At 47.6% G+C, this 14223-nt stretch overlaps 1 protein-coding gene across 1 annotated transcript in view; it reads right to left on the bottom strand.

Moving 5' to 3' along the window:
• LOC115651395 overlaps positions 1–14210 on the bottom strand; it is a 35451-nt gene extending 21241 nt beyond the window's left edge. Inside the window, exon 1 of the mRNA XM_030562326.1 lies at positions 13979–14210. The gene's annotated coding sequence lies outside the window, so the exon portion shown is untranslated. The remainder of the gene's footprint in view (positions 1–13978) is intronic.
• Positions 14211–14223: the final 13 nt, after the last annotated feature.

Below are 14223 nucleotides of genomic sequence, written 5' to 3'. Positions count from 1 at the left end.
AGGCCGAAGACCAATTCAGAGAAGCTGAACACAGGCGACAGCTGGAAATAAAACAAAAAGACATGGAGATGAAAGAAAGAGAAGAACAGATCAGACAGGCAGCCTACCAAAGAGAACAGGCAGCCTACCAAAGAGAACAGGCAGCCAAAGAGGCGGACCACCGCCGAGAAATGGAAAAACAACAAAAAGATGAAGAGAAGGAAAAACAGAGAAAGCATGAACTGGACTTGGCAAAAGCTGGGCTGCATGTGCCAGCCAACCCTAACAACCCGGCGCCAATTATTGCTCCACAGCACAGGAAATTTCCCACCTACAAGGCAGGTGATGACACCGAGGCCTTCTTGGAAAATTTTGAAAGAGCCTGTCTTGGGTACAGCATCCCCGAAGACCAGTACATGGTAGAATTAAGGCCACAACTCAGTGGACCTTTAGCAGAGGTGGCAGCTGAAATGCCTAAGCAGCAAATGAATGACTATAAACTTTTTCAAACCAAGGCCAGATACAGAATGGGGATAACCCCAGATCATGCCCGTCGGCGATTCAGAACCCAAAAGTGGAAACCAGAGGTGTCATTTCCCAAACACGCCTACTACATTGCAAAAAACTATGAGGCCTGGATAACAGGAAACAACATTCAAACCTTGGAAGAACTGAACCTCCTCATACAAATGGAGCAGTTCTTGGATGGTGTTCCTGAAGACATCACACGGTACATACAAGATGGAAAACCCAAAGATCTCGCTGAGGCGGGGGAGATTGGAGCCAAATGGATGGAACTGGCAGAAAGCAAGAAAGCTACTGTCAAGGGGAACGATTACCCCAGGGGGCACACAGACCATAAACCCTACAACCGAGGACAGCCAAAGACCCCACATACCACCCAAGTAAAGCCACAGACACCCTACCCTTCCACCTCACCAGTCTCCAGTAACTCACCTCGGCCCAGTGACCCATCAGATGGAAGATGCTTTAAGTGTAATGAACTGGGACATATCAAGGCCAACTGTCCAAAGAACACCATGCGAGTGCAATTCATTACACCAACATCACACCAAAGATCCCCAGGCCCGGATGCCTCTCAAATACCCTTGGAGCGAAGGGAAAATTTGAGAGTGGGCGGAAAGAAGGTTATTGCGTGGAGAGACACGGGGGCACAAGTGTCAGCTATCCACCAATCCTTCGTAGACCCCAAATTCATGAACCCAAAGGCCAAAGTTACAATTTACCCCTTCATGTCACAAGCTGTAGACTTGCCTACAGCTGAACTGCCTGTCCAGTACAAAGGCTTGTCAGGAATGTGGACTTTTGCCGTCTATGACAATTATCCTATCCCCATGCTACTGGGGGAAGACTTGGCCAACCAGGTGAGGCGGGCCAAGAGAGTGGGAATGGTTACCCGTAGCCAAACCAGGCAAGCTTCCAGACCCATTCCTGTTCCTGAGCCGTCCACAGAGGCCCCGTCTGTGTTACCACAGACCCAGACAGAGGTAGTGGACCCGGATTCCATGCCTACCACTGAAACAGCCACAGCATCTCCAGTCCCAGGCCCGGAACTGGAACAGCAACCAGCACCAGCAAGTGCAACCACATCTTCAAACTCAACGCCAGAGGGCGCCAGCGAGCCAGAACTGGCAGAAGCAACAGACAGCCATACCCAAAAGGCTCAGCCAGAGCCTGAAATACCCTCAGGTGCACCAGCGGAGAGCGGTTCACCAGCAACGGAAACAACCCCATCACCTACATCGCTTCCAGAGGGACCAAGCCCAAGTCCACAGTCTGAGGAAGAACTGGTGACCCCAGCCTCAAGGGAACAGTTCCAGGCTGAGCAGGAAGCGGATGGCAGCCTTCAGAAAGCTTGGGCGGCGGCACGGAGCACCCCACCGCCTCTCAGCTCTTCTAATCGATCCCGGTTTGTTATAGACCAAGGACTTTTATACAAGGAAATTCTTTCTGGTGGACACCGGGAAGAATGGCAGCCGCAAAAAAAGTTGGTGGTTCCAACTAAGTACCGGGGGAAGCTCTTAAGCTTAGCCCATGATCATCCCAGTGGCCATGCTGGGGTGAACAGAACCAAGGACCGGTTGGGGAAGTCCTTCCACTGGGAGGGGATGGGCAAGGATGTTTCCAAGTATGTCCGGTCTTGTGAGGTATGCCAAAGAGTGGGAAAGCCTCAAGACCAGGTCAAGGCCCCTCTCCAGCCACTCCCCATAATTGAGGTCCCATTTCAGCGAGTAGCTGTGGATATTCTGGGCCCTTTCCCAAAAAAGACGCCCAGAGGAAAGCAGTACGTACTGACTTTAGTGGACTTTGCTACCCGATGGCCAGAAGCAGTAGCTCTAGGCAACACCAGAGCTAACACTGTGTGCCTGGCCCTAACAGACATCTTTGCCAGGGTAGGTTGGCCCTCTGACATCCTTACAGATTCAGGGTCTAATTTCCTGGCAGGGACCATGGAAAAACTGTGGGAAACTCATGGGGTGAATCACTTGGTTGCCACCCCGTACCACCATCAAACCAATGGCCTGGTGGAAAGGTTCAATGGAACTTTGGGGGCCATAATACGAAAATTCATCAACGAATTCTCCAATAATTGGGACCTAGTGTTGCAGCAGTTGCTGTTTGCCTACAGGGCTGTACCACATCCCAGTTTAGGGTTTTCACCATTTGAACTTGTGTATGGTCACGAGGTTAAGGGGCCATTACAGTTGGTGAAGCAGCAATGGGAGGGGTTTACGCCTTCTCCAGGAACTAACATTCTGGACTTTGTAAGCAACCTACAAAGCACCCTCCGACACTCTTTAGCCCTTGCTAGAGAGAACCTAAAGAATGCTCAGGAAGAGCAAAAGGCCTGGTATGACAGACATGCCAGAGAACGTTCTTTCAAGGTAGGAGACCAGGTTATGGTCTTGAAGGCGCAACAGGCCCATAAGATGGAAGCATCATGGGAAGGGCCATTCACGGTCCAAGAGCGCCTGGGAACTGTAAACTACCTCATAGCATTTCCCAATTCCTCACTAAAGCCTAAAGTGTACCATGTTAATTCTCTCAAGCCTTTCTATTCCAGAGATTTACAGGTTTGTCAGTTTACAGTCCAGGGAGATGATGCTGAGTGGCCTGACGGTGTCTACTACGACGGGAAAAAAGACGGTGGCGTGGAAGAGGTGAACCTCTCAACCACCCTGGAACGTCTGCAGTGGTGACAAATCAAGGAGCTGTGCACTATCTTCGCCCCATTGTTCTCAGCCACCCCAGGACGGACTGAACGGGCATACCACTCCATTGATACAGGTAATGCTCACCCAATCAGAACCCCACCCTACCGGGTGTCTCCTCATGCCCAAACTGCTATAGAACGGGAGATCCAGAACATGCTACAGATGGGTATAATCCGCCCATCTACCAGTGCATGGGCATCTCCAGTGGTTCTGGTACCCAAACCAGATGGGGAAATACGCTTTTGCGTGGACTACCGTAAGCTAAATGCTGTAACTCGTCCGGACAACTATCCAATGCCACGCACTGATAAGCTATTGGAGAAGTTGGGACGTGCCCAGTTCATCTCTACAATAGACTTAACCAAGGGGTACTGGCAAGTACCGCTAGATGAACCTGCCAAGGAGAGGTCAGCATTCATCACCCATGCGGGGGTGTATGAATTCAATGTCCTTCCTTTCGGCCTTCGAAATGCACCCGCCACCTTCCAGAGGCTGGTAGATGGTCTACTAGCTGGACTGGGAGAATTTGCAGTTGCCTACCTCGATGATGTGGCCATTTTTTCAGACTCCTGGCCCGAACACCTACTACACCTGGAAAAAGTCTTTGAGCGCATCAGGCAGGCAGGACTAACTGTTAAGGCCAAAAAGTGTCAAATAGGCCAAAACAGAGTGACTTACCTGGGGCACCAGGTGGGTCGAGGAACCATAAACCCCCTACAGGCCAAGGTGGATGCTATCCAAAAGTGGCCTGTCCCAAGGTCAAAGAAACAGGTCCAATCCTTCTTAGGCTTGGCCGGATACTACAGGCTATTTGTACCACACTACAGCCAAATCGCTGCCCCATTGACCGACCTGACCAAAAAGACCCAGCCAAATGCCGTTAAGTGGACTGATGAGTGTCAAAAGGCCTTTACCCAGCTTAAGGCAATGCTCATGTCTGACCCTGTGCTCAGGGCCCCGGACTTTGACAAGCCATTCATAGTAACCACAGATGCATCTGAGCGTGGTATAGGAGCAGTGCTCATGCAGGAAGCAACAGATCACAACTTCCATCCTGTCGTGTTTCTCAGCAAGAAACTGTCTGAGAGGGAAAGTCACTGGTCAGTCAGTGAAAAGGAATGCTATGCCATTGTGTACGCCCTGGAAAAGCTACGCCCATATGTTTGGGGACGGCGGTTCAAACTACAAACTGACCATGCTGCACTAAAGTGGCTTCCTACTGCCAAGGGAAACAACAAGAAACTTCTTCGTTGGAGTTTAGCTCTCCAAGATTTTGATTTTGAAATTCAACACATCACAGGAGCTTCTAACAAAGTTGCTGATGCTCTCTCCCGTGAGAGTTTCCCAGAATTCAGTAGTTAAAAAGTGTTCTTAAAATGTAGACGTCTGTTAGTTATATACTTAGGGGTATATGTAAAGGTGCATGTGTTGTATTAATCTGTTTATTTTCAAGTTCTAGAAGGAAATCGCCGCCAGTGAGCTTCCCCACTGTCTGCAATTTGGGGGGCGTGTCATAAACAGATAGCTAACTTAATGTCTCTTTCACCTGAAGCACCTGACCAGAGGACCAATCAGGAAACCGGATTTTTTCAACTTTGGGTGGAGGGAATTTTGTGTCTGAGGTCTTTGTTTTCTGGCTGCCTGCTTTCTCTGAGCTTTGGAGAAGTAGTTCTGTTTTCTAATCTTCTGTTTCTAAGTGTAAGGACAAAGAGATCAGATAGTAAGTTATATGGTTTCTTTTCTTTGGTATTTGCATGAATATAAGTGCTGGAGTGCTTTAATTTGTATTCTTTTTGAATAAGGCTGTCTATTCAATATTCTTTTAAGCAATTGCCCTGTGTTGTGTCATCTTAATACAGAGAGACCATTTGTATGTATTTTTCTTTCTTTTTATATAAAGCTTTCTTTTAAGACCTGTTGGAGTTTTTCTTTACTTCAGGGAAATTGAATCTGTACTCACCAGGGAATTGGTGGGAGGAAGAAATCAGGGGAGATCGGTGTGTGTTGAATTGGCTAGCCTAATTTTGCATTCCCTCTGGGGGAATAGGAAAGTCCTTTTTGTTTCCAGGACCGGGAACGGAGAGGGGGAGTCACTCTGTTTGGATTCACAGAGCTTGTGTCTGTGTATCTCTCCAGGAGCACCTGGAGGGGGGAAGGGAAAAAGGATTATTTCCCTTTGTTGTGAGACTCAAGGGATTTGGGTCTTGGGGTCCCCAGGGAAGGTTTTTCAGGGGGACCAGAGTGCCCCAAAACACTCTAATTTTTTGGGTGGTGGCAGCAAGTACCAGGTCCAAGCTGGTAACTAAGCTTGGAGGTTTTCATGCTAACCCCCATATTTTGGACGCTAAGGTCCAAATCTGGGACTAAAGTTATGACACCAGCACCCACAGCTTGTGTCCACATTGGGCGTGTCTGACTAGGAGGCATCTCCACCCACCTGCCACGGTGAATAGCCAGCACCCAACTGCCCCCAGCAGGTGAGATGTGGTTGGGGACCAGGGATCCCTGGGAAGTGGACTCTGGAGAGCTGCTGGCTTCCCCCAATCATTATGTTTAGGAATAAAACCACCCCGACAATCAACAGCAGCTGGGCAGAGCTGGGACTGAGCCATCTCAGATGCAGGGCCTGACTTAGATGGGACTAGAGGGTCAGGTCCTCATAGATGCAGGGGCTGCCCCTGACACTCCATCTTCCCCATCAACTTCCTGCAGGGCCAGGATAATGCTAGGTTCCCAGTGCAGATTCTTGGCTCCTTGGTGCCAAAACTCAACAGCCATTGCTGGCTCTGGAGCTCTTCCCACATTGATGGGGTCTCTCCACCACCACAAAGGGGGGCTATTGGGGACTGAATGAACTGCCCCACTAGTGGGACATTGATGGGGTCTCTTCCCCCACACGCTGGCTCTGTCCCACAACCAGCACATGAGCAGGGTCACTTCCCAGCGTGAGCAGGGGGTCTCTAGTGGGTGGCAGCCAAGGATTGAGCTGAGAGAAAAATGGCCCCCATGCTCCAGGGACTGACGGGTTCTCTGCTCCACATGAGAGAGAGGGGCTCTTAGGTGTGTGCTATGGGCTGATCTCTGGGGCAAACAGCCCCTAGCGTAACTAATGCAGCAACACCTGCCTGCATCTGCAGGGAGCCTGAGACAATTGCTCTGAGAGGGAGTTGTTCTGGGTAGGACCAATGCAGAGACACTGGCTCAGTAACCAGAAAACTAATACAAAGAACCCAAAGTGTATTTTTAGTTTACTCTCCTTTTCTTTTTTTAGTCAGACTCCTGGTTGGTGATCACTTTGGGTTGGTGAGAGTGTCTCAGTGGGAACCCCCCACTGACTGCTGTGGAGCAAGGGTCACACAGAGACCTGAATATAACCCTGTCCCATGGACAATTGAATCAGCTGTCTCCGGTGACTGAGTATTCATAGACTTGTAGAATTAAAGCCGGGAGGGACCATTAGATCATTGGTCTGACCCTCTTGTCATAAACAGATAGTTAAGGGTTAATGTCTCTCTTACCTGTAAAGGGTTAACAAACAGGGACTCCAAACACCTGACCAGAGGACCAATCAGGAGACAAGATAGTTTAAAATCTCGTGGGAAGGAAGCCTTTGTTTGTGGGTTTTGGGTTTGGCTTTGTTCTCTCTGAGTCCTGGACGGGGCTAGACATGTAACCAGGTTTCTGCCAATCTCCCTGCTACAGTCTCTTATCTGTTCAGAATTGTAAGTAGAAAAGGCGGTCATAGCCTTTTAATTTGTTTTCTTTTTCATTTGCATATGTGTACTTGCTGGAAGTAGCTTAAATTGTGTTTCTGCTGGAGAAAGTTTCTTTCTATTGTTTATAGGTTGAAAGACCCTGTAACTTTTTATCATCTAAAGTGCAGAGATAAACCTGTTACTTTTTTCTTTCTTTTGTTATTAAAAGCTTTGCTTTAAGACCTTTTGAGTGTTTTCTCCTAGTTAAGGCTCAAAGAAGCTTGAGTCTATATTGCCTGAGGGAGGGAATGGTAAAGTTCCTCTTTGTGTTAGATTCACGGAGTTGAATCAGGTGATCTCCTAGTGTTTCCAGGGCGGGAAGGAACTGGGAATGAAGGAGGGAGGGGGAAGGAAATGGTTTATTCCCCTTTGTTGTGAGACTCAGGGAATTTGGGTCTTGGGACCCCAAGGGAAGGTTTTTGGGGGAGACTAGAGTCGATCAGGCGCTCTACTCTAAGTCCTGATTGGTGGCAGCCTATCAGATCTAAGCTGGTAATTAAGCTTAGGGGAATTCATGCTAATACTCATATTTTGGACGCTAAGGTCCAGAATGGGGAATTATATTATGACATGATGTGCAGCGCACCTCTGTATAGCACAGACCACTAAATTCCATCCAGTTCCCACTGTATCGAGCCCAGTAACTTGTGTTCAGTTAAAGCGTCACCCAGGAAAACCCCCAGTCAGGATCTGAAAACATCAGGAGATGAAGAATCCATCACTTCCCTTGGGAGTTTGTTCCAGTGGTTAATGACCCTCACGGTGACAAACATGTGCCTAGTCTCTCATTTAACTTTGCCTGGCTTCAGCTCCCAGCCATCGGTTCTTGTTCTGCTTTTCTCCGCTAGATTAAAGAGCCTTTTAGCACCCAGTATTTCCCCCCTAGGATGGCACTTTGACTTCCTGGTGCAGGTAGCAACAGGCAGAGTCACAGTAATATAGGCATAGTCAGACTGGGTCAGAGCCAAGTTCCATCCAGTCCAGTATCCCATCTCCAATACCAGACGCTGCAGAGGAAGATATAAGAACCCAGCAGTAGCAGATGGGGGATAATCTGCTCCCCTGAGCACTTAAGCAGGAGAGGTTGCCAGGCATTTTTTGCATTAATTACTCTAGCTCTGGATATTCTTGTCATCCATAGAAATGCCCAGTCACTCTTTGAATCTTGCTAAGTTCTTGCTCTCAGTGGAATCCTGTGGCAGTGAATTCCACAGGATAATTATGTGCTGTGTGGAAAAGTATTTACTTTGATCTGTTTTGAATTTCCCAACTTTTATTTTCATAGTGTTTCCCTTCACTCTTGCATTATAGGACAGGGAGAACAGAACCACCTTTCTCCCAGATCTCTTTTCTAGACTAGTCAATGTTTTATAGACTTTGATCATGTCCCTTCTTGTTCATCCCCTATCAAAGATTCAATTCCAGCTACGTCTCTCTCTCTCTCCAGGAGGGAGCTCTGTCCCTTCATAGGTTTTCAATAAACCAAGATTTATACAACTGTGCGGTAAAGACCTAATAATTCAAGTTGTCTCTGTTATAATATAACATGCTTTTATTTTATGGGGAGGTTTACTGTGAACACAGCAGAATAGTCAGCAGGCGGTCTAATCAAATTTTTTGTTATATCGGGTGGAACAGAAATGTGTGTGCTGCCAGGGTTGCCAACATGTGAATACTGGGCGATCCCTGGCCCAGGAAGTTGCAGAAGTTTTTGGGAGAGCAAGGAGTGCACTGTGACACAAGGGTTGCTGACTACAGGCAGATTTGGGTGGCCAGAGGTGGCCTGCGTTCCCATCCTCTTTTGCCCACTCTGCACCATCTAAGGCCTTGACTACACTACAAAGTTTTGTCGGTAAAAGTTATGCCACCTTAATTAAAGCGTTTTCATTAAAACCACCGTTGCGTGTCCACACTAGCTCCTTGTGTCGGCAGAGCGCATCCACACTAACAGCTCTTGCATCGACACAGAGAGCAGTGTACTGTGGGTAGCTATCCCACTACACAACTGGCGCAGGGTACTTTGGGAAGGGTTTGTTGCTCGCAATGCCTCATGGGGCAGGTACATGATGCATGATTTTGTCAGTCGCTTTTTCAATGAAAGTGGGGGGAGAGAGGAGAGTGGTGTGTCTGGGGCAGGGGAGACAGCAGGCTGACTGACCTATCCTGAGGCAGACGGAGGGGGATGACCCCCCACATCAGCCCCTGGCTGAGTCCACTCTGCCTGCAGTTCTGTGATTCCCTCTGAGTTCTCCCACACAGCCTCGTCAGCTGCTGGGAGCGGCATCCTGAGCAGCTCTGTGAGCTCTCCATGGCAAAGCAGCATAGCAGTCTCCCTCCCCCAATCCCCGCAGCCGCAGTCTGCCTGCCCCTTCCTACCTAGTGCAGGCAGAACAAGCATTCCACATGAATGATTTGCTCTTTGTCCCCTAAAGGGAGCAGCACACTCAGCTGTCAGCTACTTCCCGGAGCTATGAAAGGGGAGGGGCACATGATGCCTGCCAGGCAGCAGGGATCAAAACAGAGAGCAGAGCGGTGTCTGCAGGCATTGTGGGATACAGGCCAATTCCGGAAGCCAGTTCTGTTGACAAAATAAACAGCAGTGTCTACACGGAGGCTTTGTTACTTTAACTTAAACATAAAGTTTTATGCTCTCGTTGAGGTGGTTTTATTTTGTTGGCAAAACAGCAGAGTTTTGCCACCAAAAGTAGCTTTGCAGCATGTGCACCTTCCCTGTTTTGTCAGCAAAAAGCAGCTTTTGCCGACAAAACTTTGTAGCGTAGACAAAGTCTAACTAATGACTTAAAAGATTGTGATCTACCAGACATTGTGCTGATTCACTCAGGTAGAAATGATCTGGGCCTTATCCTCATTCAATGGATGAAAGCAGATTTGGTCTGCATTGGAGATTTGCATCCAGGACCTCTGACAGTTTGGCTAAGGCTTCGTCTACACTACCAATTTATGTTGGTATTACTACATCACTCAGCAGTATGGAAACCTAACCCGCAGTGTAGAAAGCGTTTCTCCTGTTGACATAGCTAATGCTTCTCGGCAACGCGGAGAACCTACACTGATAGGAGAAGCTTTCCTGTTGGCATAGGTAGCATCCTCAGTAAGTGCTACAGTTGCGGCAATGCAGCTGGGCCACTGCAGCACTGCAAGGGTAGACAAGCCCTGATTGTCTGCATAATTCTGACAGTCACAATATGGCAGCCATTACTAAGTGTTGGAAGAACATTAACAGGGAAATGAGAGAGTTCATGGCTGACTGGACAAGGTGTAGGGTTTGTCACAGAAACATTATGAGCTCTGACCCTACAGTGTTTGTCAGAGATGGAGTCCATCTATTGGGCAGGGAACAGAGAATCTCTCTCTCAACCATAAAACTGTCAATATTTTGGAACAGAAACCCTGTCTGTGATTTCTCTCACCGACCCGGCTACAAACTCCACCTTTCAACCATTCTGAAGCACAACCAGGAACACCACTGCACTGTAACAGAGCTGTCCTTCATTCCAGGCACGGCATGTGAGTTGGGTTATCAGAGGGGATAAGTAATGGCAATAGAAACATTGTATATCAGGGAGTGAGGAGTCCAAGGAGATACATTCCCTCCTTGCTGTGGGCTGGGCAGGGAGGGGAGCCTGGAAACAGTAGTGTGGAGGAAGCTAGGTTGGAGTGGGGAAAACCGTGGGCCAGGGATATAGCTGGGGAGGTGTGCCAAAGAAGTGCTAGAGAGGGGCCTAGCTGATGTGTACTGAGGGGCTGGCTGGCTGGCTGGGTATGCAAATTGCAGGACACAATATGTACAACTGCCTAAATGACTACTAACTCCTACCGAAACAATATCTTCTCCTGTTCAAAAAAGTAGGAAATTCAGTGACAGAAAAAGACATTAACGCAGAGTCATGCTTGCTTGGTGGTATGTCGGACCCTTGCAGAATGCTGAATTGAGCAAAACTCAAACTTCTGAAAACAAGGAAATGCAATTTGTGCTGATGTCATGCCTCTGGTGAACACCTGGCACTAATTATTGTAGTCCCAACCTTTGTAAACCTGTGCAATAAAGATTTAGCAACTCAAGTTGTCTCTGTTAGAATTTTTATTTTATGGGGAGGGTTACTGTGAACACAGTAGAATAGTTAGCAGACAGGCTAACCAGCTCTGCATTCTTTTAGCAATGCCCTAATATACCATGTTACAGGTATACCTTTTTACTTGGCCAACACCATAATTGCTGAAATGTAAAAGCTCCTTTTACCACACATTCACAGGATTCTATATGACACTATTAAAGGACAAAGAAAGATGTGGAGAAATTGGAGAGGGTCCAGAGAAGAGCAACAAGAATGATTAAAGGTCCTGAGAACATGACCTATGAAGGAAGGCTGAAGGAATTGGGTTTGTTTAGTTTGGAAAAGAGAAGACTGAGAGGGGACCTGATAGCAGTTTTCAGGTATCTAAAAGGGTGTCATCAGGAGGAGGGAGAAAACTTGTTCACCTTAGCCTCCAATGATAGAACAAGAAGCAATGGGCTTAAACTGCAGCAAGGGAGATTTAGGTTGGACATTAGGAAAAAGCTCCTAATTGTCAGGGTAGTTAAACACTGGAATAAATTGCCTAGGGAGGTTGTGGAATCTCCATCTCTGGAGATATTTAAGAGTAGGTTAGATAAATGTCTGTTAGGGATGGTCTAGACAGTATTTGGTCCTGCCATGAGGGCAGGGGACTGGACTCGATGACCTCTCAAGGTCCCTTCCAGTGCTAGAGTCTATGAGTCTATGAGACAAAAAGGAAAAAATAAAGTTGCCCAGCTGGAAAAGGGCAGAATTAAGGTTATACTGGCAACCTTAACTCTTCATTTCCTGGTTTTCAGAAGTCTGAATTTTGCTCAACTCAGCATTCTGAAAGGGTATACAACCAAGCTGGCTTAACTCAGCCTGAATGTAGTTCTTTTGCCATTGAAATCTTGATTACCCTTGTTGAAAAGATATCTTTGGTGTGTGACATTGTTCTTGTAGGTTAGAAGTGCGTTTGGAGTGCTTGTAGGATTTTACGTGGGTCAACTTGGTCTGCTGCTGACATAATCTGGATGCTGCTGGAGCATGTGGCAGCCCTTGATCATTACAGCTAAAAGTGTGGCTGCTTTTTATTTTGTTTTCCTTTTTATCCAGCCCCGTTGTAATTTTGTAGTTTTCCCGTTGTGATCTAAAGAATGTCCAGTGGCTGAACACATCTCTTTGTGTGTCTGCTTGTTCATGGACAGGGATCTGGCAGGTGACCAGGATTTTTGTTAGGCTTGGGAGGATGAGAGTTTTATTGGTAAATGTCAGTAAACGTCAATTTCTCCCAACACACACAAAGGGATGGAAAATGATTGCCACCAGTTATAACTGAAATTTACAGATAAGCAAAATAAGAAAAAATGCTGCTGGAGAATTACTTAGAATTCAATGTAAGAATATTTACATGGTATATTTTGACATGTGACATTGCCAATTTGTGTTTTAATAGTTACAAAACTTTAATTTTTTTGAATTTCAACGTCGTCATTAACTAAGTATTATCTGACACACGCATGCAATTTCCTGAAATTGCAGAAATGTAAACTGATAAAAATAGAAAAAAAATGTTTAAAACCCACACATTTGGGCAAATGTGGAAACTTAAATCGACAAATATATATATATATATATATATATATATATATATATATATATATATATATATATATAAAAAGAAGCTTTAAAATAAGCGGATATTATCCAGTGAAATTAGAAAAAAAGAAAATTCAGTCCTGACAAGTCTAATTATTGTTTCCTCTTTGAGTTTTGTTTTTCTGCAATATTCTTAGTTTTGAATCTCAGGTACCTGCAGGAGCTAGCTCCTGACACCAAGATAAGAGCATAAGAGAAAGAGCTAAGGTAGCACGACAGTCTGGTTTTATTCCTTCCACCACATCTACAGTCCTTTCTCATTAAGCAATTACTGACCGTACAGTTCTCTGCATTCTTAAACATTACCCTATATGAGCATCCTATCTTGTAACAGCCCCCTGCGCTGGGGAGAGACCCCGCTAATGTGCTGGCTGTAGGACAGAGCCAGCCTGTGGGGGCAGAAACCCTATCAATGTCTGCATAGAGGAGGGGGCATGAGGGCAGATCATTTAGTCTCCCAGTAGCCCCCCTTTGCGACGATGGAGAGACCCCATCAATGTGAGGAGAGCTCCAGAGCTAGCGACAGCCACTGAGCCATGGTGCTGGGGAGCCAGGGATCTGAACTGGGCACCCGGTGCTGCCCTGGGTCTGCAATCAGCCAGTGGGGGAGAGGTAGGGCGTCAGAGGCAGCCCCTGCACTCATGATGCCCTGACCCCCCAGCCTAGTCTATGCTAGTCCCTGAGGCTGGGATGGCTCAGCCGCAGCACTGTCCAGCTGCTATTAATTGTAGGGATGGTTTTATTCCTAATCACAGTGGCTGGGAGCAGTTGGCACCACTCCAGCCCTTAGTCCCCAGAGAGACCTGGGGGAGGAGTGGAGATGTCTTCTGGCCATATACTGCCAATACAAACACAAGTGCTGGAGTCAGTGCAACGGTGCCCGGGGTTGCCCCTAGCATCCCAGAGTGGCTGCATCTTAACCCCAGGCTGAAGAATCTCTGCTTAAACAGCCTCCACACCCCCACCCCAGAATCAGCTGCATCTCTGCACCATGCAAGGTATAAACAGCTGGCATGCCCCACCCCAGAGATGGCCGCAACTGAACAGAGGACAAAGGATCTCTGTATAAACAGCCCCTGCAGCTCACCCTGGAGGCAGCTGCATATCATTATGGGACAAGGGACCCTGTATAAACATCTCTGGTGCCCTGCCCCAGAATCAGCTGCATCTCAATGCCTGGCAAGGGATCCCTGAATAAAGGCCCCCCCCCAGCACCCCAGAATCAGCTGCATCACAAAACTGGGCAAGGGATCCCTGCATAAATAGCCCCTGCTCCCCACCCCAGAGGTACCTTTATTTCTGGATGGACTGAAAACCGGTATAAAGAGCCACTCGAATCAGCTGCATCTCAGCACCCGGCCAGGGCTCCCTGCATAAACAGCCTCCATGTTGACCCCACTTCAGAAGCGGCCTCATTTCGGGACGTCTCTGGGCAGCAGGATCCCAGAGCAAGCTGGGGGTGAGCGAGTAGGGGAGGAGCAGCAGCACCGTGCAGTTGCATGATGGGAAAAAGTCTCGACACCCCCCCCCCCCACC

The sequence above is a fragment of the Gopherus evgoodei genome, chromosome 4 (genome assembly GCF_007399415.2).
Source record: "Gopherus evgoodei ecotype Sinaloan lineage chromosome 4, rGopEvg1_v1.p, whole genome shotgun sequence".
Classification (NCBI taxonomy): domain Eukaryota; kingdom Metazoa; phylum Chordata; order Testudines; family Testudinidae; genus Gopherus; species Gopherus evgoodei.
The sequence above is the reverse complement of the archived record's forward strand: the minus strand, read 5'-3'. Positions and strand labels throughout refer to the sequence as shown.